Below are 26,892 nucleotides of genomic sequence, written 5' to 3'. Positions count from 1 at the left end.
ATTCTCACTTTATTTTTGGTTGCTGTGGCTTTTTCTTTCTTATTTTTCAAATTTGCCATGCATTGACAATTATATATTATCCCAAATTTCATGCTCATAGTGAAGATAGAGCTTTGTATATTATCCCCTGTCATAGTGATAAGAAATGTGAATTTGATAAAAATCTCTAATTTACAGTAAATCTGTAGCAGACATTTTGAAACATGATCCTTTCATGATTTAACTGAGCTTATGCTTATGTACTAATAAATACATTGAAAAGAAACAAGAAGCTCTACTTAGCTCTGAATAGGTCTTGAACCTTCATAATGAGATTATCACTTTGTTTTTCTCAAGTGTTACTCATAGGCTGTGATTATGTACAATATACAAATGCCAAAAAAAAAAAAATGCCAGCAACATATGGAGATGGTCATTTATGTTGGAGTTAGCATTTTGGTACTGTTATATGGGCATCTGTTAACAGCAGATGCAACTTAATATTACTTTTAACTAAAGTCCCCAGAAAAACAAATATAACAGTAAGTAAAAAATCTGTCATTCTGTTTTCAGTGTTCATACCAGCTAGGGAATGTTCTTTTTAAATATAATATTTCCATATGGTAGATTTAAATAAGCATGTTTTAGCTAAGCTTCATAAAGTTGGTTTTGTTTGTAGCATGTTCAGTGTATTAAGTTCATGATGTAGATACTAATTCTTTACGTTTGAATGACAGATATTTAATTTCTTGAAATTTTCAAAAGGAAATTTTAAGATAATTACGAATTATAATTCTAATATCTAATGTTATTCAAATATATTTTTATACATTTAAGTATGGTGACATATCTACTATCTACTACTTATATATTGTTTTTCTAATTTTGCAATTGACTTTCCCATTAACCAACTTCAAGAAAAATATAGGAAAAAAGAAAAATATAAAGACAAGTAGCCTACATGATTGGCTATTTACCTTATAGTTAAACAATCTGAATATTAAATATTTCAATGTGATTAAGTCTTGGTAAGTTGCATGTGTCTAGGCATTTAATCCAGTTTTTCTCGGTCAGCCAATTTGTTGGCATATAACTATTCATAGTAGTCTCTTATGATTCATTGTATTTCTGTGGTTTCAATTGTAATGTTTCATTTCCATTTCTGATTTTATTTGTTTTCTTTCTTTTCTTAGTCATAATGAGTCCATCCATTAACATTAAAGGATGCTGACTTTTACAAGTGACTTTTCTTTATCTATTGAGATGATCATGTGGTTTTTGTTCTTCATTCTGGTATTTCAATTTTATCTTTAAAAAAAAAAAACTCAAGTTAGTCAATCTTTTGTATTATTTTTATAGTTTGTTTCATTTATTTCATTGATCTCTATTGTTTTTCCCTTCATCATAACTGTGGGCTTAATTTATTCTTGCTTTTTCTAGTGACTGGAGGAAAATGTTAAGTTGTTTGAGATCTTCTTTTTTAACATGGACATTTATTGCTATAAACTTCTCTCTTAAAGCTGTTTTTGCTCTATTCCATAAGTTGCGGTGTGTTGTGTGTCCATTTTTTATTGTCTCGGGATATATTTAAATTTATCTCTTAATACTTTATTGACTCATTGGTTGTTCAGAAACATGTTGTTTAATTGTGATGTATTTGCGAATTTTCTCAAATTCCTTCTATTATTGATTTCTAGTTTCATATAACTGTCATCGGGAAAGATACTTGATATAATTTCAATCTTCATAAAATTGTAAAATTTTATTGTGTGGCCTAAAATACTATTTATCTTGGAGAATGTTTTGTGCACACTTTAGAAGATTCTTCAGGAATTGTATGGAATGTTCTGTATATGTCTGCTAATTCCACTTGGTCTAAAGTGTAGTTTAAGTCAGATGTTTCCTTTCACTTAATCCGTCCAACTCCTAATACCACGCCCTCTCAAACTCTTCCAAGAAATTGAAGGAAAGATAATATTTCCAAACTCATTTTACCAGGTCATCATTACCATGATTCCAAAGCCAGACAAAATTACAAAAAAATTATAGGCCAATATTCCTGATGAACACAGATGAAAAAATCCTCAGCAAAATACTCGCTCACTGAATTTGACAATACGTTAAAAAGATTACTCACCATGATCAAGTGAAATTTATTTCTGGTAAGCAAGTATGAACACAGGCAAATCTATAAATATGATACATACATCAACACAATGAAGAAACAAAAAGATATGATTATCTCAATAGACGAAGGAAAATCATTTGACAAAATCAACATCCTTTTATGATATACACCCTTAAACATTAGATTTAGAAGGAATGTACCTCAACACAATAAAGGCAATATATATGGCAAACACAACTAACATCATGCTGAACAGTGAAAAGTGAAAGCTATCCCTCTAAGACCAGAAACAAGACAAGGATGAACATTCTCACTACTTCTATTCAACATAGGCCTAGATGTTCTAGCCAAAGGGGTTAAGAAGAGAAAAAAAATACAAATTACATGATATTACATATAGAAATCCCTAAAGACTCCACCAAAAACCAAAAATAAATAAATAAATAAAAGTAACAAATTCAGTAAAGTTGCAGGATATAAAATCAAAATATAAAAATCAGTATCATTTCTATCCACTAACATTGAACTCTCTGAAAAAGAAATCAAGAAAAGAATCCCATTTACAATACTAGCCAAAAAATTCAAATACTCAGGCATAAATTTAAGACTTCTACACTAAAAAACCACAAAACATTGGTAAACAAAAATAGAAGAAATAAATAAATGGAAATATATTTTGTGTTCATGAATTGCAATAATTAATAATATAAAAATATCCATACTACCCAAAGATATCTACACATTCAAGGTAATCTCTATAAAAATTCTAATGACATTATTTGCAGAAATAGAAAAAACATCTTAAAGTTTGTATACAACTACAAAAGACCCTAAATAGACAAAGCAATCTTGAAAACATAAATAAATAAATAAGCTAGAGGCATCACACTGCCTGATCTCAAAATATACTACAACACTATAGTAACCAAAACAGCCTAGTACTGCCACATAAGCACAGGCATAGAACAATAGAACAGAATAGAAACCCCAGAAATAAATCCATGTATTTATGGGCAATTGATTTTTGACAAAGGTGCCAACAGTGCAAAATGGAACAGGACGGTCTCTTCAATAAATGATGTTGGGACAGCTGGATATCATAAGAATAAAATTAGACCAGTATCTCCTACTACATATAAAAATCAACTCAAATAAATTAAAATTTAAATGTAAGACCTGAAACTATAAAACTACTAGAATAATACAGGGAAAAGTTTCATGACATTGGTCTACACAATATTTTTTTGGATAGGAATACAAAAGCAGAGGCAACAAAAGTAAAGGTAAAAAAATGGGATTACAACAAACTAAAAATCTTCTGCACAGCCAAAGGAACAATCAATAGAGTAAAGGGACAACCTATAAAATAGGAGAAAATATGTGTGAACCATACATATGATAAAGGGTTAACATCTAAAATATATTAAAAACTCAAACAACTCAATAGCCAAAAATAAATAGCCTAATTAAAATGTGGACTAGAATACGTATTTTTCAAAAGAAAACATTCAACCTGTATATGAAAAAATGTTCAATCATCAGAGAAACGTAAACTAATTACTAATCATCAGAGAAATGTAACTAATCATCAGAGAAATGTAAATCAACACCACCATATCACTTAACACTCAATAGAATGGCTGTTATTAAAAATAAGAAAGATAACAAGTGTTGGCATGGATATGGAGAAACGGAAACCTTTGCATACTGTTGGTAGGAATGTAAATTAGAACAGTCATTAAAAAATACTACACAGAGGTACTTCTAAAACATTAAAAATAGAAGGGCTATATGACCAAGCAATCCCACTCATAGGTATTTACTTAAAAGAGATAAATCATTGTGTTGAAGACATATCTGCACTCCCATGCTCATTGCAACATTATTCACAATAGCCAAGATATGGAAAGAACCTAAGAATCTATCAAAGGACGAATAAATACAGAAATGTAGCAAAATATGTATATATGTGTATATATATATGTATAAATGCATATTTATGTATACACACACACGGTGGAATATTATTCACTCCATTCCAAAGCCTAAGAAAGAAACCCTGTCATTTGTGCAACATGGTTGAACTGGGAGGTTTTAAGGTGAATAAGCTAAGCACAGAAAGATGAATACCACTTGATTTCACTTATACGTGGAATCTACAACAGTCAAAAATCACGAAAGTAGAGAGTAGAATCAAGGGTTGTGGGAGGGAAGTGGTTGGGGAGATGTTGGTCAAAGGTTCGAAAGTTTCAATTAAAAAGGGGGAATAGGTTCAAGAGATCTATTGTACAACATGATGACGATAGTTAATAAAAACGTATTATATACTTGAAAATTCCTAAGAGAGTAGAAAATGCTTAGAATATAGAAATAGAAGTATGTCTGATAATGCATATGCTAATTAACTCAATTAAGCCATACCACAATGTATACATATTTAAAGACTATATGTTTTATCCAATAAATATTCTTTGTCAACTAAAAATAAAGAAATTAGTAAAAATACTAACGAGTATAAGCATGAGAAAGTATTTAATATCAGACCAAATAATACATGCTCCTTTAAAATTCTTCATGCTTATGAATAAATAAAATGCTTCATGCTTATAAATAAAAAGAAATAAAAATATTAAATTAATTGTGTTCCTTCCATATAGTGGGATATAAGAAATATTAACAATCATGTTTCAAATAATTGCAAATTATAAACATGAAAGTTCCTCAATCTCACTCTTGGAGAATTTCTCTGTTTCTATACACTGAGAGCTCATTTCTCACCTATCAGATTGGCAAAACATAAAAGTTCTGACAACATGTTCTGTTGGCAAGACTGTGATGAAAGGGACATTCTCGTACACAGATGGTGAGATTGAAATTGGAAGGGAACTTGGACACCACTAGCAAAATTACATATTCAGCCACCTTTGAATCAACAATCTTACTTCTAGGAATCCATATGAAAGTTAGACTGCCAAAATAGGAGGTGACATATACACATGTTTATTTATTCCATCATTATTTGCAATAATAAAAATAATTAACCCAACTTTATACCGTCAAAGGACTAGTTGAATATACTGTCATATGTCTGTATGATATATAAAGAATATTTTCAATACAAAAATAAAATCATCTTCAGAATATATATGTGTTAAATGAAAATAAAAAGTGCAGAATGGTGTTAATATATGCCAAGTTTTGTACAAGAAAAGAAAATATGAATATGTATATTTCCATTTGCTCATGCATTTGTTTATATTTATAATAGTAACCACTGGAAGGAAAAGTCAAAAATTGATCAAAAAAGAAGTGTTCAAGGATGGATTAAGACTTTCTTAAATGCACAATGCTATGTGGTTTCTGACTCTCAGACTCTCAAATGTTTTGTATTTAATAATGTTTTACATAATTATAAATAAAATTAAGGTAAAAATCCCATAAAACTATAAACAACTCACCAATTTAAATATTAGCATACTGATATCACACAAAAATTGCTTTAAGTGATTGAAAGCACAATATTTTCATAATGACGAAAGTGGTGTATTTAATCAGATCTTCGTACATATAGTTTGTAGTAATATTGGATATGTTCATTTGAAACCATTTTTAGAATATAAAATTAAAAAGTAAAACAAGGTATTCATCATAAGAATACATAGAATTGAAGTAGTCAAAACACTAATATTAAATTTGTATTAAAATAACATCTTGATTTATTTTAATACATATTAAGATACATGGGAGGAGACATGTTATTTTACTACAAATTGTAATTTGTATTAATTTAACAAATTGTAATTTATATTAATTTGTAAATTATAATTTATAAATTGTAATTTGTAGTAAAATAACATGTCTCTGACTCCAAAACCCCAGTGAATGGGCAGGGTTATGCATCTAGGGTGCTACTGCTTTCCCTTAATTGGCTGACTTCTCTTTATGTTAAGTGCTTCCAGGCGTTATAAGAGAAGAAGGTACATTTTTCATTACTTCACCATCTTTGATTGTAATTTTCTCTCTACTGGTTGTCTGCTGCTTCCCTGTTTCTTATTGACCAGTGCTTCTCTATGGAATGAATCAAAATGCTGGATTTCTCATTGGATACACATAGAATTTTGGAGAGAAAGCCTGGTGAGATGCTCCTTAACATCTCAATACCTCCAGGTACTTCCTGTTCAGTTGCCTCTGGGAATTCCTCCATTAACACTCAACTCTCTTAGATTAGGTACCAGCAAGATAGCTTTCATTGTCCATTTGACAGACAGGAAATGTTTGAGAAATGGCTGCTCAACCCTCATTTCTCTGTCTACTTTGCCCTCTCTCTACTATTCTCTTTTTCCATTCTCAGCCTCAAGGAAGATCAACAAGGGCAATCAGCTACTCTTGCAGGAATTAAGATTCCAGGCTTCTCCTTTCAGCCATCCTCTCTTTTAATAAGTAATTATTTTATGTATCCCTGTAATTTGATCTCTTGTCCTTCCCTCTGGTCTTATTTTACAGATTGAGAAAGTGGTCACTTTTCTAAGAAATGTATCTGTCCCATTGTCAATGTTATCTCTTTAGAGAATGTGGGTACTGACAAGCAATTTTTTCTTTAACTTTGTGTTCTTGAAGATAATGCCATGATAGTAGAAAAAGTTACATTAAACATTCTCTTACAGTGGTGTATGAGGTTGGCAAAAATTAAATTTGAATTAAAAAAAAAACTTTGTTAGAGAAATCTAGATATTGGAGGCAAAGTATACAAAAACCTAGTTCTATTTTACATTAAGATATCATGAAAGCTTATCAACAAAATAGTATTTTTAAGATGCAACCACAAATTACCAGTAAACAGAAAATATTGTGCCCAATAAAAACAGAGCTGATATAAAAACTTTAAAATGTCAGTGAACATTACTGCAATCTAACTCTACAAGGTATGAGTGCTATGATGTGAATGAGGGTTTAAAGTAGAAAAGTATTTCTCTCTATTGTGTTTTTAGAAACCTTGAGTGATGGAACACTTCCTCCTTCTGTGGTTTGTAATGGAATAAAATCAGAGAAAAATCTACAATAAATTTTGCTTTGTAGGACACATAGGTAGAAATTTATGTTGCAATCTAGATTTTATTTTTATACAATTATCTCTAAGAAAAAATTCTATTTTCTCCTATCTGTTGCTTTAAAAGAATATGTAACATGGTTCTCCATCTGCAGAAGCTATTTTTGATATATTCATAAACCTTTATTTTGATGGGTTATTTTAAAATTGTGATAACATTTCTCTTTATTTTATTCCCCTTCTTTTTTCACCAAAGAGAAAAATATATACTTTCAGCTCCAACTAAGTACAAAATTTAAATCATTAGCTCACATTGTCTAGTTATTGAAACTTTTTAGTTCAGATTTAGTGCCTTTATTTCCTTAAAAATATAGTAGACAAAGGGTAAAAAAAGTTCAATGCATTTCACGATGATCTTAATTAAGGTCATAGGGAAAAAAAAAAAAAAAAACCTTTTCAGGATTTCACTGTATATTGTTTTGTACCTAAAGCCAATTATCTTCTAAAAAAGAATAGGCCATTAACTCTGAGTTCAAAGAAATCAAGATATTTTATTTTTTAAGAAATTAGTCTATTTTAGTAATCATTTTCTTAACTATCATTGATTCACCTGATCAAGATTACTTCTTAACCTATCATTTACAAGTTTAATTTTAGGTGTTTCTGTGATCCACTCTCACTATAGATACTCGATAAATATTTGTTAAGCAAATGAATAGAAACATCTTCAGTTATCGTTTCACCCTGATCAGTCTATTCCTGTAAGTCTCATGGCACCTTATCTCTTCCCATGTTCACCCTTTCTACCCAATACCCTTCCAAATATTACCTGAAAAAGAAAGTCTTTTTCTTTTTTTCTGTTCTTGTTGATACTTCCTTTCTTGAATTTTTGGCTTTTTTTCTGTATTCTCCAAAATAAAACATGGGGCAACTTGGTTTCTACATTTGTATTATTTTTTTTTTCTTTTTCTTCTTTTGTATTTTCTTAGCTGTATATATGTAAGTCTCTAATTTATGTCTAACTTCATTTCAAGTTTATTTATCATCTGGAATTGATTTATTTAAACTGAATAGGTTTGATTATTTAAACATTATACACTGTCAAGAAGAATTTCAAAACCAATGACTAGTCTTTTACCTGTGAGTTTTTTTTTTTAAATATCACTTTAAAAATTTACAGTATTAAATTTCATTTATTCTAGCCACTGCTACTTTTAGGTATACGGCTGGGATATTATTTTCCAACCAGCTACTTTATTTTCCGTCATTATATACCCAAAAAATCAGATGTTAATTGTTTCTAAGCAAAGTAATACACTTTAAGCTGTATGGCAGTGTGCCATTTTAAATCATTTTCTTTGTACGTCTTGATAATCATGGAATTATATGACATAACATTTATTAAGTAAGATTCCATAATGGCTACTGACTATTTCAAGTGCTAGATAGTAAGCTAAAGGGCAAATATGTTAAAACACTCAGTATATAAACTATTGAAATAAGAGAATATTTTATATGGGTATGAAGGATGTCTGCCTGGAGGAAGAAAACTGGCAGGATTGGAGAAGATTTCCAATAGCAGTTACATCTGACTTAAATTTTCAAGAGGAATGAGAAATTTGCCAGGTTAAGTGGTGAGAGCAGGAGGCTTTCCGAGCAGAAGGAGTAGAAGCTGTGAGTTCCTAAAATTGTAAGAGAACATGGCACACACAAGTACTGTCAGTAGTTAAGTAGAGACATAGTATAATGAGCACAAGGTATGTGGGGGCGATACTAAGAGCACAGATAAGCAAACAAGAAGATTCAGATCCGTAATGAAGAAGTTAAATTTTATCTTGAATTTTTCTAAGGCGGTGACAAATACTTTTAAAAGCTTCACTATGGTGGTAAGTAGAATGAATTAGAAGTTAAAAAATTGAGACTAGGAAAACAGTGTATATTTTCACAGACCAAGCAAACCATAATGACAGTCAGAGTGGAGGCAATGAGAATGAATACAATGCTGCATGGACAGGTTCAAGAAATATCAGATAAGTAAAATTTGTAAGTCTTCATTCATCTATTAGATATGTCAGTAAGGAACGGGATAACATTTTTTAACTGGCTTGGGCAACAGAGTGCGCAATTAAACTATTAAAATACGGAAGCAAATTTTAAAATTAAGATATTGGGTTAAACTTTAGACAAGGAATTTTACATAAAACCAGCAAATAAATATCTAGCAAGAAGTTAGCTACATGGGTGTGGAGTTTATGCAGTTAGGTTAGACTAGCCAGTTTCAGGGCTATCTACATATTGGTGGACCATAAAACCAAAAGAGTAAATGAGATTATCTGAGTAAACGCGATATCAAGGAAGAGGAGAGAACCGAGATGGAGCTTTGGAGAATACCAGCACTTTTGGGGTCATTAAGAGAAGATTATTTTGCCAAGAAGGTAAAAAGATACACCCAGACATAAGAGAAAAAACAGAGAAACAAATGCCATGAAACTAAGAAAGGAAATAATATTAAGAGGAGAGGATTGGATGATTAATGGTGACCAATGTACCATGGGTTTGAGTTACTTATGGACTGAAAACAGTCATCTGGCTCAGCAACAATAGTTATAATGATCTCTGCAAAAACCACTTCAATGGAATGTCACTTAGAGGAATAACTTCTATCTGGTTTCTGAAATAATTTCTACAGAATGGTTTAGAGTCTTTGTAATTCCGAATTAAGTTTCATGTATTCTTTTAAAATTTCTTTTCAGTAGACAATATCAGAGGAAATTTCATTACTGCCTGACAAACAGGTAGTTGAGAAAAGGTTATGGTGTTGCTTCTAGAAGTCTAAGGACATCTTTAGTGAATGGTTAGGTTCCAGTAGATAATATGGTGAGATTAAAACCTTTTGAATATGGTAACAAAAATTGAATGTAATAACCACGACTAAATAAGAAAAATGGTCAGCTAGGAGTCTAAGCAGTCATTGATTCAACAAAATTTTGAGTGGCTTCTATGTGACAGGTCCTATTACAGACATATATATATATATATATGTATCACATAATCTACCCCATTATCTAATAATAAGCTATTAATGATTGGTTTATTTTAATGCTATCTACTATGCTTTTAGCATCTTCTTGATTGCATAAATATTATATTTTAAATTATGTTACTATTTCATTACACAGTGAAACTCAATGTCAGGAATTACATTTTAGAACACGTTACCACTGTTTGCTGTAATAGATTTTTATTACTGAAGCAAACTGTTACAATTTTATTGGTGTATACTGGCTTGATGACTAAATAAAGGAGCTGGAGTATATTAAAAATTGAAACTTACTAGAAAGTAAACATTTTATCTTTGATTTCTAATTTTTCCTTTTCTTTGACCCAGACTTCTTGGATGATTCCCAGAGGATAGAGGGGCTCTAGGCATCTGGCAATAGAAAAAAAACAAGAGAATATTCTTGATACACTTGCCACGTCACAGCATTGCAGTGCTCCTCTAAGATGTTACCCAGTTTGGCTAGCTGTATTTTTATCCATAATTTATTAGTGAATTGCTATGAAAAAAACGTCTGTGTATAAAGCCACGCTGCCAGCTAATCCCCAAAGGAATCTTTACTGAAACTATTACTTTAATGAACAAAGCATTCCTATAGAGCACAACTGTGAGGTACAAAATTCAATAGTGCTTCATTCCTCTTTATTATCGAGGAGCTTTGTGATAAAATAATGAAAGCAGCATTTACTTCAATTTGACACTCGATGTATACTTTCCCATATCAAATGCTCGTTTCCAAACTAATAGTATTAAAATATGACAAATTAATGGGAAAAAGCAATATGCTCATACTACTATTATCACTGTTTTCCACGTTGATGCTCACGCATCTTCGGCTTTCTCTTGACAGACTATTTAATCAGCAGGCAGATCAACGGGGCAAAATTTCCACCATAACTGCAAACTTAAATGCAGATGAATGGATTACAAAACGCTTAAGTCTTGCAATGAGAGGTATCATAATGTATAGTGATATAATTGGTAGCGATTACCAGGGAGAGTTAAGGGTCATTTTATATAATACCACTCCAGATTCTTTTGCTATATAACCGCAGATGTGGGTTGCTCAATTGTTAGTGGTACCTTGTCAATGATTAACCCTCAAGGAAATTTCTACCCCAATGGAAATAACATATAGAACTGGAGAATTCGGGTCCGAAGAGTGGGCCACTTAAATCCTGGAGCCAAAATATGGGTACAATGTCCATCAGTTCCCGCCCCTAAGGCTTGTGACCTTGTAGCTATGGGGACAGAAAATGAAGGCATAGTACAATTTCCTAAAGATGAAAAACAATGCATGCTCCCCTCCTTTTTTGTTAATACAGAGAATAACCTGTCTGCTAGTAATCAGTAACTGGGTCATCATGTCTGAGGCTGAGAAGGAGTTCATCAACTGGGTAGCCACTGTTGCAACACAAGCCAACTGCGGTCAGTGCTGGCTATGTGTGCAGTTGTCGCGGGAGGCCCCCAGGAATGGGCTACCTTGGAGAATCGTCCCTGCTAACATTTCTGGATGGATATGCCAATACCAATGGGGGTGGGATAATAATACTTGTAATCCAACCTGGACTTCTTTTAACCAAACAGTCTATTTCGCCCAAGCCCAAATGAGACACAGCACCTTTGTTACTTAAATCACACATTACAGCAATACAATTATAGTAGAACTCTTCCTGGTCCCTGGGGGGCCCTCTTGTATATGTGGATCCTACGCATGGCTATACCTGCCCCCACTTGGATGGGGAGATGCATTTGGGGGTGGCCATTAATTACATTCACCATTCAGGATAATAGTCCCCTTCCCAGTAATCTAGATGCTTACAAACATCACTGGTTACGAATATGCCGGACTCCCTGGTGGTGGTACCCCATCACAATATTCTCCCCTGTCTGGGCACAATCCTGCTTCAGCAACAAATTAAAATATTAAGCTTACATGTACAAAAACCTCTTAATGATAGTAGCACTGGACTTATGTTGTTATCAGATGAAATTGCTCAGCTGCGTACTGTTATGTTGCAAAATTGAATGGCATTAGATAGGCTTACCGCAGCCCAAGGAGGGGTTTGTGCTTTACTGCATATTGAATCTTATGTGTATATCGCTGGCAATTCTCACAATACGACTCTCCTTGCAAAGCCATGGTGGGCGTGCTATTTTATTAATTGTGCTTTTAAATCTCCTGTGCTTACCCCATATCTGTAATCTGTATCAACTATGCCTTCCCTATGTATCTGTAAGGGTATTTTCCTACAGCTGAGTATCAGACTGAGGCTGAATGTGAAGGAAAAGTTAAATATTAAATTTGAACTCAATTGAACATGGACACAAACAATGGTCACCAAGTCCTGGAACAGGCTGTGTGAGCCCCTTGAGGCGTTCATCCAGTGCTGTTTCAGAGAAATCTCTATTTCAATCTATTCCTGTATGTTAGTTATTGAAAAACAATAAACAATCACAAAAACAAGTTGATCTTTTTGTATTCCTTGAGCCCAGTCACAAAGAGCCCTCTTGACTGGACCTCATGTCAAACAACTCGTTACAAAAAGAGTGAGGGTCCCAGACTGCATCGAAGCTTCATGAGACCTCTCCTCATCTGTGCACAGAGGCGAGGGGCCAATTCTGGAGCCCAGGCTGTTGCCTCCCAGTCTGTTGCCTCCCAGTCTGGTGGGAAGCAATCCTCCATAGTCTGGTGAGTGTAAATATCTTTTCCCTTCTCCCCTTCCCACTGCAATTTGCTTATTATATCAAACTGCTTATTATATCATTTGCTTATTATATCTGCTTATTATATCACTTGCTCATTACATCTACATTGCCATTTACATGGGATAAAGGTTGTATACCCTTCAAGGTATTGTGTGCATGTCTTTTCTTCTCCTCGCATGTTTCCCACACAGAACAGGCACCTACTAGGTCGGAAACATTTATTACTATTTAAAGGTAAGGATACCTATAATAAAAGATTCAGTTCAGGGAAATATGGAGAGAATATAATATTTTGAATACGGTAACTAAAACATAATACGAAAACTCAAACTGAATAAGATAGCGGTTGACTTTTCAATGTTTGAAGGATTTGAGTGCTATCTAAAGTTACTTACACCCAACACATACATACACAGGCACACACACAAACTACCATCACCACAAAATCTTATTTGGCTACACTACTACAGAAGATATCTATGACATTTATGTCTCAAAGAGAATGTAGCAACGTAAGATTAAACACAATATGAAGAGCACCCAACCTGAGGCAAGTGTGGAAATTACTGTGATATGACTGTCTAAATTAAATTAGAAACAATTCTATTTTATCCTTTGATACAGCCTTTGGGCATATGGATCATATGGCATCATCCTGAGTTGTAGGAGTGGGGTAAATGTAACTGTAAAATTACTTTTTTTTTTTTTTTTTTTTGAGGCGGAGTCTCGCTCTGTCGCCCAGGCTGGAGTGCAGTGGCGCGATCTCGGCTCACTGCAAGCTCCGCCTCCCGGGTTCCCGCCATTCTCCTGCCTCAGCCTCCTGAGTAGCTGGGACTACCGGCGCCGCCACCACGCCCGGCTAATTTTTTTGTATTTTTAGTGGAGACGGGGTTTCATTGTGTTAGCCAGGATGGTCTCGATCTCCTGACCTCGTGATCCGCCCGTCTCGGCCTCCCAAAGTGCTGGGATTACAGGCTTGAGCCACCGCGCCCGGCCTAAAATTACATTTTAACTCTAGAAATATCTATATAAACTAGGTAAAACTAGTTAAATTTCTTTGTTGTTGTTGTTTTTCAAGTTTGTTTTTATTTTTTATTTATTTTTTACTTTTGAGAGGGAGTCTCGCTTTATCGTCCAAGCTGGAGTGCAGTGGCATGATCTTGGCTCACTGTAACCTCCGCCTCCCAGGTTTGAGCGATTCTCCTGCCTCAAACTCTCAAGTAGCTAAGATTACAGGCCTGCGCCCCTTTGCCCAGCTAATTTTCAAATTTTTAGTAGAGACGGGGTTTCTACTGAAACATGTTGGCCAGGCTGGTCTCAAAGTCCTGACCTCAAGTGATCTGCCTCGCTTGGCCTCTCAAAGTGTTGGGATAACAGGAGTGAGCCACTGCACCTGGCCAACCAGCAGCCCAGCCATTAAATTTCAATTTATATTGCAGTAAGTGTAATGAATACGATTACTGTTTTGTTTTTTTTTTTTTTTGTTTTTTTTTTTTTTTGAGACGGAGTCTCCCTCTGTCCCCCAGGCTGCAGTGCAGTGGCGCGATCTCGGCTCACTGCAAGCTCCGCCTCCCCAGTTCACGCTATTTTCCTGCCTCAGCGTCCGGAGTAGCTGGGACTACAGGTCCCGGTTAATTTTTTGTATTTTTTAGCAGATACGGGGTTTCACCGTGTTAGCCAGGATGGTCTCGATCTCCTGACCTCGTGATCTGCTCGCCTCGACCTCCCAAAGGGCTGGGATTACAGGAATGAGTCACCACGTCCGGCTGATTACTGTTTATTATATAAAAGTACATAATGTTTACTATATAAAGGCACAGATATATGCATTTGAATATATTTTATAAGAATGTAAATACATTTCTATATATTATGTGTGTATATCTCTGTGTGTATTTATGGTTATATTCCTATCCCCATAGTTGTTTCTATTTAAATAACATCATATTTTACTTCAACTTATACTTTCAGTTTCTGGCACAATTTGGGTATCTAAATGTATATTAATGGATTATTTTCTACTCCAAAGTACATATTTCAGACTACTAATAATCTTTATTTACATTAAATAATCATATAATATTAGAATTGAAAAGATTATAAATGCCCATAATACCCATTTTATGGATGAATAAAATTAGTCCTGAAAAGGTAAACTTGCTAAATGTCACATAGCACTTGTTTTTATTATGATTAAAATTATTTGGTTGTGAAGGGATTATTCTGAGTAACTAAAATGTACTGTAAAGTAAATCTGTATACATTTTCCCAATTAATTATAGATATAAATACCATTTGCATTAATGACACTTATTTCTCCTGTCTCTAAAGATGCTAGGTTTCTTCTTTCTTTTTCTTTTTCTTTTTTTAAGACAAGGTCTCACTCTCTCACCCAGGCTGGAGTACAATGGCTTGATGACAGCTCCCTGCAGCTATAATTTCCTGGGTTCAAACAATCCTCCCACATTAGTCTCCTGAGTAGCTGGGACTATAGGTGCACACCCCTACACCTGGCTAATTTTTTTTTTTTTTTTTTTGAGAGATGAGGTTTCACTCTGTTACTGAGACTGGTCTTGAAATCCTGGGCTGAATTGATCCTCCTGCCTTGGCCTCCAAATGTGCTAGGATTACAGGTACGAGCTATGGTGCCCAGCCTACAGTTACTAGATTTTGTTTGTTTTTCAGTTGCTGGTTGAGTCTATACCATTTCTTAGTTATAGGTCTTGTTTCTGTCATTTTACTTTCCTTTCCTGTTCACTTAATGTATGGTTACATAATCGAAAGTGTTTTAATATCTTACAACATAGCAGGGACTTCAAGATTCTGATTCCGCCCCTGCTAAGATCAGCCATTCTACTTTAAGAGCTTGTCCTGTTTCCATATAGTTCTCTACAAAGTTGACTGCTACCGCTGCTTTTGATGTTAATCTGAGTCTCTGAACTCTATAAAATTTTGTCTTTGTGCTTTTGTTTCATGTACATGTATTATATTACTCTGCTGAATTCATTTTCTTTATTTGTGTAGCATCCTGTACTTTGTTTTGGTCTTTTCATGAAAAACAGTCCTCAGGCCTCTGGACTGTGACAACTTGGTCACTGCAGACAGTTCCTTCACTTTTCATATATATATTTTTTTTTTTCCTTCTCTCTGTATAGGCTACACATTCCAGACATGTAACTATGTACTTACCAGAGCTCCTCTTCAGTCTGATTGACTGACTAATCCCACACAGCCTGTTCCAAGTCTTTTGATGAACCATAGACATGCATAACACTGAGCTCTTGTGTGAGAACAAAGCCCTTACTTGAAGAGAAACACATAAAAGTGATTTTCATGAAAACAAACAGATCCTGCTTTCTGGCTTTTCCACCTTATCTACTTCGGATGTGATAGCAATAGCCCTATTTTGTTAAATGTTTCATTGGTTAACTCATTTATTTATTCACTCATTCAACAAATATTTACTGAGTGTCAACCATGTGCCAGACACTATTCCATCTTCTGACACTATATAGACCTTATATAGTGGACAGTGACAAAAATAAACAAATAATAAATAGCATGTTTAGAGAGTCAGGTGGTGATGTGTTAAGGAAAATTAAGCAGGGAAGGGACAGGAAGTATTCAGTAGTGAAGATACCACTTTTAAACAGGATCTTAAGCTCTCACTGATAAGGTGGTACCAGAAGAAAGCTTGGAATAAGGTTCATTTCCATGAAGCATCCATGGTGAGATGTTCCAGACAGTGGGACTGGGAGTTGCAAATGCCCTAAGGTGGGAAACAAACTTGGTCCTTGACCTGTTCAAGACCTGGATTGATTTACAGTGGGAAGACCAGAGTTGATCAAACATAGCTAGATAGTGGAATAAAAGCATAATATGTGATCAGGGTAAACACAAGGGCCAAGATCAGATCAAATTCTGTAAACTATGAGAGTTTAGACTCTGAAAAAAATGAAGTCACTGGAGAATTTAAGCAGAGGAGTGACAGAATCTGATTTGGGATTACTGTGATGGAAACATCCTTAGTGGTTGCAGGCAGGTCAAAGGTGGAAGCTCAGGGATCAATTAGAATTTTATTGCAAAGATACAGAGAAATTATGGCATCTAACCAAGGGTTGCAGTGGTGGAGGTGATGGGAAATCATTAGATTCTAACATATTTTGAATGTAGAATTGTAACAATTTGCTGACACAATGGAAATGATGTGTAAGAAAAAGAGAAGGCTTTTGGCTTGCACAACTCACAACCGGATACGAGGAGTTGCCATTTACAGAAATGGGGAAGACTAACAGGAGGAGATACAAATCTGGAAGGAAAATCATGAGTTTGATTTTGGAAGTATCCATTTTGAGATGTCTATTACACATTCAAGTAGTGAGGTTATGTAGACAATTGAATACACAAATCTGGAGTTTAAGGAAAGTTCTGGAGCAATAAATGTAGAAGTCATCCATGATGGTATTCTATGTCAAGGAAGTGAGGTAGCACAGACTACACAGAGGACAGCACAAAGTCCATCTTTTCTCATATTGGCAATAGTGTAGAAGTCCAGAATCAGGTCCTACCAGTTGAAAGTTCATTTCATACAGTGAAGCCACTTCATAATTGCTGTGTCACTATACAAATGAAAGGCACTATTATGCACATAATTTATTATTTGAATATTGTTCATTCCAGTTATTAAATTAGTATGTAATATACCCATCATGTTTATTCATTCAAATTCATAATTTCCAACCATCTAGTAGCTGCAGTTCTCCTAGGTTACCTCTTTAACTTAGAATATTTAAAATTGTTGAGAAAGAGTCTTTAAATAATCATGCCAAAATTATATCTGACCCCTCCATAATTTTTATAGTTTATCTGATGGTAGATGTGAGGTCCATCTATATGGAAAGGTTTCTGGGGTTTCCAAGATCTCTGGCAGAAAGAAGGAAGGCAGGTTTCTGTTCATTGGGGCAGACCGGGATTAAATGCACAGTGGTCTCTAGTATTATCTGCCATATTTGTCAAAATGATCACAGAATAATTTTCTGAACAATTATGTGGATTATTACATGGAAAAGATAAGAAGGATTGAGAGCAGGCTAGAGAAGACACTAGGGGTGTATCATAAATGAATGTTTTAGACTCAACAATCAGAATCAGAGGGAACATAGTCAAATTCCTAATTTAAAAAGACAATTTTGCTATTTGAATAAAATATTTCATGGAGCCATCAAAATATGACTATAAGTTATTAGGCTATGATGGCGGCCCAGACAAGAGAGATGGTAGCTTAAGCAAGGATGGTGACTATGTAATTTTTTGATATACTTAAGAGCTACTTAAGAAGTTAAATCTATAGAACTCAGTATTTTAACTATATTAAGTATAAGGAAAAAAGAAATGTCAAAAATGCCTTTTTTTTTTTTTTTTTTTTTTTTGTGACGGAGCCTCGTTCTCTCACCCAGACTGGAGTGCAGTGGCCGTGTTCTTGGCTCAATGCAACCATCGCCTCCCACATTCAAATGATCTTCCTGCCTCAGCCTCCCAAGTAGCTTGGGTTACAGGTGCATACCACCACACCTGACTAATTTTTGTATTTTTAGTAGAGACGGGGTTTCACCATGTTGGCCAGGCTGGTCCCAAACTTCTGACCTCAAATTTGCCTGCCTTGGCCTCCCAAAGTGCTGGGATTACGGGCATGAGGACTGTGCCCAGCAAGAATGACTTCTAAGATACTGTTTCCTCTGTCTCTGTCTCTCTCTGTTTCTCTCTAAGTAGATTTGGTTAAATCATTAGCAAGATACAGACTATTATAAGATAATGCATTTTTACCTTAGTGAGCTCAACATGGTACCCTTGATTTCCAAATGCGGATAATTCATTTCTTCCTAGCCTTTCAGATTAATTCATTAACTGGTCAAGCTATCCAAATTTCAAATTCTGTCTAGTAATTCAGAGATGTTAATGTATCAATGAAAATTTTCTAACTCAAGTTTGGTGCTCATTTCACAGATGTCTCAATAAAAAATATCAGGCACAATTTTCTTATCACAAGGTGCTATACATTTTTTTGGATGAAGAGGAAAAGATTAATTTAATTAAAGGAGCTTATTAAACAAAATGGAAAATCTTGGATATGCAATTCTTTACATTTAAATGTATCCCAATAATATTCTTATAAATAAATTGCGTTAGGCTTACCAAACATTTTCACACAGTATCCATCAGTCATGTTTGCAGTTACTCAGAGATTAGTATAATTATCTTATTTTTGTATAAAAGGAAACTGAGTCTTAGTGATTTTAAATGATTCAAACAATGTCACTCTGCCACAGAGGCAGAACTGGAACTATTTTCCAAAGTTTCTGACACACTGCTTCTCACCATATCTGCCTTCTGCATATGAAGCATGTAAAGATCTGCTTCTAAATGTCCTTTTGTATTTGCTGACATGAATTTATATAATGGTTATGGTTCTGGCTTTAAAATGAAACTGCGCACTTTGAAGAATTTCATTAGTACTTGGCCACATGAACATGAATTTGAGTCCCTGTGCTCAGAAGTAACTTTCCGTTGGTCCTGAATGAAATTCGTGTATTATTCATTCTCTGGGATTAAAATCCTCAAAGTATTCTGAAAATGCTACTGTAACTGAAAAGTGCCAATATATTGTAATTACTGATTATTAATACTTTAATGATAATCACATAAGTAATAATAAAAGTGTCACGGAAACAGCAAAATATTTCTTAACAAGAAAAAAACATTGGCATAACACAGAGGGTTTTTTTTAATGCATATTCTGAAAATCATCTCTAAAAGTTCTGACTCAGTAGGCTTTAGTAATTGTTTTTAAGCACTTCAGGTGACTTGGATATCTTTTTAAAGTCTTCTTTCTTTCTTTTTTTTTTTTTTTCTGAGACGGAGTCTCACTCAGTCGCCCAGGCTGGAGTGCAGTGGCGCGATCTCGGCTCACTGCAAGCTCCGCCTCCCGGGTTCAGGCTATTCTCCTGCCTCAGCCTCCTGAGTAGCTGGGACTACAGGCGCCCACCACAGAGCCCGGCTAATTTTTTTGTATTTTTAGTAGAAACGGGGTTTCACCATGGTCTTGATCTCCTGACCTTGTGATCCGCCCGCCTGGGCCTCCCAAAGTGCTGGGATTACAGGCGTGAGCCACTGCGCCCAGCCGACTTGGATATCTTGTTTCTACTTCAGCTGACTCAGAAATTCATCATCTAATAACCTACAAGGAAAGAGGACATAGAGCAGGTAAATTTTTATGGGGAACAATGGTTAAAAAACAAAAAATGAGGCCGGGCGCGGTGGCTCAAGCCTGTAATCCCAGCACTTTGGGAGGCCGAGACGGGCGGATCTCGAGGTCAGGAGATCGAGACCATCCTGGCTAACACGGTGAAACCTCGTCTCTACTAAAAAATACAAAAAACTAGCCGGGCGAGGTGGCGGGCGCCTGTAGTCCCAGCTACTCAGGAGGCTGAGGCAGGAGAATGGTCTAAACCCGGGAGGCGGAGCTTGCAGTGAGCTGAGATCCGGCCACTGCACCCCAGCCTGGGCGTCAGAGCAAGACTCTGTCTCAAAAAAAAAAAAAAAAAAAAAAAAAAAAAAAAAAAAAAAAAAAAAATGAGTATGAGTTACATGACAATGAGGAATTGGCTGGGTAACCAAAGAGTAAGGAGGAGGAATTGAATGATCAGATGAGACAGCATGAAAGACAGAAAAAGTTTAGGAGAATATAAGCAATCTGCAAAGCAAAATTAGACAATTAAAACTTTTGTATTGGAGAAAACATCCTTGTGTACATACAAATTTTGACATCACTCTCCATGCAAATTTTGTATGTGATCTAGTAGTATAGAATATTGCTTGTTTTTTATTAGTACATTAATAATTGATGGCATATGTATCTATGAAATACATTTTTAAATAAAGTTAAGAATGCACATATAAAGTACAAAACTCATGAAATCCAGGCAAGAATTCTCCTAAATAATATTAAGTTAGATACATGCAATACTTTGGATTACAAGTTAGGTAAGAAAAAAACTAATATATTCCGTGTATGTGATGCAGTCATGTTAATGATGATAATGAAAACCATAACTTCTGTAGGTCTTGACTTTCTATTTTTAAAGTTGCAGCCTTAATATTGCATTAGCATATTCTTTCCATTTAGTTTAGAAATGTGTTTCTAAAGGTTGTAAATTGACATGACATTACGTTCTTAGCCTTGTGGTAACACCATGACTTCATGATCACTGACTATTTAGCACTGAGAAAACAGGATTATAAGGAGTTCAACTTATATGCGTGTCTGCAAAATGCTAATGTGGCAGCTGCCTGGAGCCTGCAGCCTCCTTTGGATTAAGAAGTAAAATAAAATTGAATATGCATTTCCTCAGCCTTACTTAATCACTTACAAATCACTTGTAATAGAAAACAAAAATGCTTCTGTTCTACTTTGCAACCTGGAAATATGTTCTGTTTTAAATGTTATTTTTCCCTCTCTGGCTCACCCTATCTCAATTAAGATATTCATTATGTCCTTTTTACTATTGGGAATCTGTTGATTCCAAGACATAAACAGAACTAAAAGCGATCTTACAGATCATCTAATGCAATTTACTTATTTAGACCTTAGAAAAATAATCCCCTTAGAGATAAAGTGATTTGTCCAAGGTTAGGCATCTTGCAAATGACAAAGCCAAGATTAGACCTACCTGTAATAAGAGCCTGCTGCTGATTTTCAACCTTCCTTGGTGCACATCTAACTATGACCTTTGTATATATTACCTGTGCGTCCTTGGGAAAGATACTTAAGCTCTCTGAGCTTCATTTTCTTTATCTGAATCTACCTCACAGGATTGTTGAGAGAATGAAGTGAGTTACTGAAACACTTAGAGCAGTGTTTGGTTCCATAAATATTATGTGCTCTATAAATATAAGCCATATATACACAAAATATTAGTAATGCATACTATGTTGATAAATTAAATAACATGCAAAATAAATAAAATATAAAATATTCATAATATGTAGCACAAAAAAGTGATACATAATATTAGTGATTAGTGTCTGGAAAACAAGAAGTAATCTTTGTCTTTCCCCAAATTCCCATTGACTATTAATTTTCATTATATGTTATACAGCTTTTCTTTATTGAAAAGTTATGTAATTATTTAACTGAAATATTTACATGATGTTTACTCAGTTATCTGTATGATTTCTATATCTAGATAAACTTTCGGTCTTTGCATGTTATTTTATCCCAGTTTTATACATTATGTTATCTCTGAGGTGAGGATTATGCATAACATTATGGAGATAATGTTTTTCACTGACTAAAGTGATTTATATAAAACTATGAGTTTAATTGTTAGCCTGGAAACCCTTTATCTTCCTCTTTTTGAAATTTTCTTTCTCTTTACCCCTTACTACTGTCTTGTCTTGGGCCATCACTGCTATTAAGGAGCCAATGCAAGAGCTTCTTCTCTTTCCCTCAGTGGATCAAATACTTGTAAGGATCATTATTCTTCTTACTAATGTCTCATAGGTTTCATCAACCTACTTTCTTTCTTTTCCTCTTTCATTTCTTCTTCATATTTCTAAAGTGTTATCTCACAAAATCATATGTACACACGTGCACATATTATGGGTATATGTGGAAAATTATCTATACGAAATACACACACACACACACACTTATATAGCTTATTGCATACCTACATGCTTATTTATATCATCTCTCCATCTCTCCAAGCCATGACTATAAAATAGCACAGGAATTCCAGGACCTCTAGTTCATTTACAACTACTAGTATATGAATATTCAGGGATCACTCTGGAAGCCTGCCATAACTATTAAGTCATGAGTAATTTTTCTCAAACAGAAAAAGTTTTCTAAAATAAGGGCAAAGTACACATTTTCTGTGTTCTAGTATCAACGGCCATGTTTTGTTTGTGAGGCCTGAGATGCTACTCCCAGTCTTTATTTCACTCCTTAATTAACCCAAAGAGAACAAAAGACTAAGGTCTACATGTACAGTTCACAAAGCTCTTTAATATTTGTTCTTTATGTCAGTTGTGCAAAGAAGGAATAGAAACTAACATCATGTTCCAGGTGAGCATTACGCTCAGAGAGCCTCTGCTACTTTCACAAAGGTTAAAAGCTAATAAGCACGAATGCTCAAATCAAAGTCAGATCTGCTCATTTAGAATTCAGTGCTATGTTCCCAAGAAAAATCTTTCAAAGACATCCTCTATTTTTCTTCTTCCATACGTGCTTGCTTTTCTGTAAGCATTAATAGTTGCCATATTTTAATATATTTTATTCAATTTTGACTTTGTTTGTTTGATTACCAGTATTGTTCTGTGCTGTCTGTGATAATTCAGTGAAATACACCATTTCTGTTCGTCTTATCAAAGGAAGTTATGATATAGTCAGAATTTCTAGCCATAAATGGTACATTTACTGTCTTTCTGTTTTGTTGTTTTGGTTTTTTTTTTTTGAGATGGAGTCTCACTCTGTTACCCAGGCTGGAGTGTAATGGTGCAGTCTCAGCTTACTGCAACCTCTGCCTCCTGGGTTCAAGCGATTATCCCGCTTCAACCTCCCAAGTAGCTGGGACTACAGGTGCGTGCCACCACACCAGGCTAATTTTTTTCGTATTTTTTATAGAGATGGGGTTTCACTATGTTTTGGTCAGGCTGGTCTCGAACTCCTGACCTTGTGATACCCCCACCTCAGCCTCCCGAAGTGCTGGGATTACAGGCGTGAGCCATCGCACCCGGCCTCAACTTGTATATTTCTTGTAAAAAAATACATGCATGTAGTCAGGTGTGGTGACTCACTCCTGTAACCCCAGCACTTTGGGAGGCAAAGGCAGGCAGATCACTTGAGCCCAGGATTTCAAAACCAGCCTGGCCAACGTGGTAGAAGTCCGTCGCTACAAAAAAATATTTAAAAAGTAGCCAGGCATGGTGGTGTGTGCCTGTAGTCCCAGCTATGTGGGAGGCTTGGCACGCAGCGGGGGGAATCCTTTGAGTACAGGAAGTAGAGGAGGCAGAGAACCCAGATCACATCACTGCACTCCAGACTGGGCAACAGATCGACATGTTATGTAAAAAAACAAAAAACAAAAATCATGATAAAAATAAATGTTTAAAAATAAGCTTTGGGATCAGATCTAATTTTTTTAATTTTATGTTGTGAATATTACATATAGCTGTTGACATTCAAGCCTCATCTCATTATAGTTATATCAAAATATATTATGATACATTATGATGAAACTTAGTTAAGAATTATACTGGAGCTATATTAGATCTTGCTATATTAAAGATGTGTTAATTTACCTTATATTAATTATAGAATGAATAAATTCACAAGTTCTTTCACACCCCATTGTCACTCACAAAACCCCATCCATGATAGTGTTAATTAGATAACGGATCACTATGAAGAGAGTAACAGAAATTCTAATTTTGGCTTTGCTTCATATGAGATTTTGGATTCCCAATAGAGCATATCACAAATGTAATTAACTCTCAAGTATCATTGCAACTAAAATTTAATTTTAATAAAATGATATATTCTGTAGCTGCATTTACAGTAAAATAAAAATAATCATAGGCTAGTTCAGTATAAGTGTTGGTCAAATTAGCCATCGATAATAATAGCAAATATTTGTAAAATTCCTACTTCTTTACATACCAGCCTAGGAAAAATCAATTTAACTGTATAATTTACAAAATACAAAATATATCTGCTTATCTATGTCTATCTACCTCTTCCTTTTAACACAAAATTATGAGTCAGTCGGTAGGAATTTTATCAATTCTAACAAAATATTTTTAGAAACAGCAGCACCACAGAGAACACAAATCAGAATGCTAGGATTGAGATAAAAATAACAGAAAATATTTTACAAGCTTTAATTTTATTTATAAAAATTATGGTTCATTCTTAAATTTGGCTGTAAAACTTCAGACAACCAAAACAGAAAGAACCACATTCCTGTCACTTACTTCTCAATTAACATTAAAAAAGTACACAGCAGCCTCAGAAGTAGCTAAGCTTTTCAAGTAATTAATTCTAAAGGTAAGTATTGCGCTTTGCAAAAATGTAGTGGATGATGTTTTCAATAACGTTTACGCAACATTTTAAAATCACTAAGGCTGTTTCTTGTGGATTTTTTCAATGAATACATGAAATTAAACCAAAATGTAATTCAATGAAATATGTTCTTCAAACAGATCTGGGGCTTACAAGTTACCATGACCACAGTGAAATGAAAAAACAAAAACCAAAAAAAAAAAAAAAAAAGAAAATGGAAAAACTGAAATGTGACCACTGTAAATATGACAAGCATATCAAAACATCACTGTGTCAGCTGTATAACTGTTGTTCAAGTTTTAATGTGTTATGACAGTGTAAGTTGATGATTTTCAAAATTAATGGAGGATATAAAATCAAATAAAGCCTATAAATGCCTTGCATGCATTATTCTATGTCATTCAGGTTGTCTTTTACTCCCTCTAGTATACATTTAGTACATAATTTTATTGTTTTGGCTTAGTACTCGAACCCCTTTCCTAAGAGGCTTAAGGAAAATTACCCATTTTTACACTATGCTCAAACCCTTTGGAGTCTTAACATAATTACTCTTTTTTTTTAAAGACAGAGTCTCACTCTGTGGCCCAGGCTGGAGTGCAATGGTGCAATCTCGGCTCACTGCAACCTCCGCCTCCTGGGTTCAAGAGATTCTTCTGCCTCAGCCTCCCGAGTAGCTGGGACTACAGGTGCATGCCACCATGCCTGACTAATTTTTTGCATATTTAGTAGAGATGGAATTTCACTGTGTTAGCCAGGATAGTCTCGATCTCCTGACCTTGTGATCTGCCTGCCTTGGCCTCCCACAGTGATTGGATTACAGGTGTGAGCCATCGCGCCCAGTCATAATTACTCATTTTTACACTATGCTTATGTTAGGGAACCAGACAAATATGGTTCAGGCAGTCATTTTTCATTTTTTCGGTTGATTCAAAAAAAATTGTAAATATCCAGATGAAAGAACTGGCTGTCCAAAGATTAAACATTCATTATATACTACTAATATATAAAAAAAATTAAAGATGGATTATGCTGAATATTAATGTTGACTTCTCAACCATCATCCCGCCTCAGATGATGGGTCTAAGTCAATCTTAGAAATTGTTTCTTTCTTTCTAATGATAGCTGGTCAGTGTGATGTGAAGATTGGTATACTGGGAAGCTTCTAAGAAAATCTGCCTCAACATGAAGAGGATTATCATTTCTAGATGCAATCTCTTATTTTGACCTGACAAGGAAACCAACATTAACCATGAAAAGCACTGAAACAAAGTGGAAAAATGCAAAATCCCTGCATTCTATAAAATAATTGAGCAAAGGAGTCAAGCATCTCTCAAATCTGTCCTCTCTCTGCATTATTATGTGAGGCAATTAATGTACACTTTGAGTTGGGTCTTGTCATTTGTACCCCTGAACACCCTCATTAGTACAAAAATAATGTTCATTTAAAAATAAAGTTAGTGTCCTTCCTCTCCTCTCCCCTCTGGGAAACACTGTATTTATAGACTGCGAGTGTAAAACCAATTAATTAGTAACCAAGTGTAACCATGCCAATTAGTATGCTACCAAAAGGCATGACATGCCAAATTTGATCTTCCTAAATAATAATATTACTTGGTTGTACCTAATAATTAGACTCCCTTAATTTGTCTCTGAAATATTGCTTACTTAGTAAATTTAATGAATGAATCTTTTATTGTTTTCAGAATGATAGCCTCTATAAACAAAAAAGCTTAAGTTTCAACTGTGTTTTATGAATTCTTATTAATGGTTTAACAACATGTGAAACAATCACAACAACTATCAGATTTACAACCTCATTAACTACTGATTGGTAGATAAATGCTCATTTG

General features: G+C 34.6%; 1 protein-coding gene across 5 annotated transcripts in view; it reads right to left on the bottom strand.

Moving 5' to 3' along the window:
- The window catches only part of LOC105484296 (contactin 5), a 1,362,583-nt gene that overhangs the window by 1,199,670 nt on the left and 136,021 nt on the right, over positions 1 to 26,892 (bottom strand). The window contains exon 2 of one of the 5 annotated variants that reach the window (XM_071075496.1): positions 10,489 to 10,584. The exons of the other annotated variants lie outside the window; for them this stretch is intronic. The gene's annotated coding sequence lies outside the window, so the exon portion shown is untranslated. The remainder of the gene's footprint in view (positions 1 to 10,488; positions 10,585 to 26,892) is intronic. 5 annotated transcript variants of the gene reach the window in all.

This window comes from Macaca nemestrina, chromosome 12, assembly GCF_043159975.1.
Source record: "Macaca nemestrina isolate mMacNem1 chromosome 12, mMacNem.hap1, whole genome shotgun sequence".
NCBI lineage: Eukaryota > Metazoa > Chordata > Mammalia > Primates > Cercopithecidae > Macaca > Macaca nemestrina.
The sequence above is the reverse complement of the archived record's forward strand: the minus strand, read 5'-3'. Positions and strand labels throughout refer to the sequence as shown.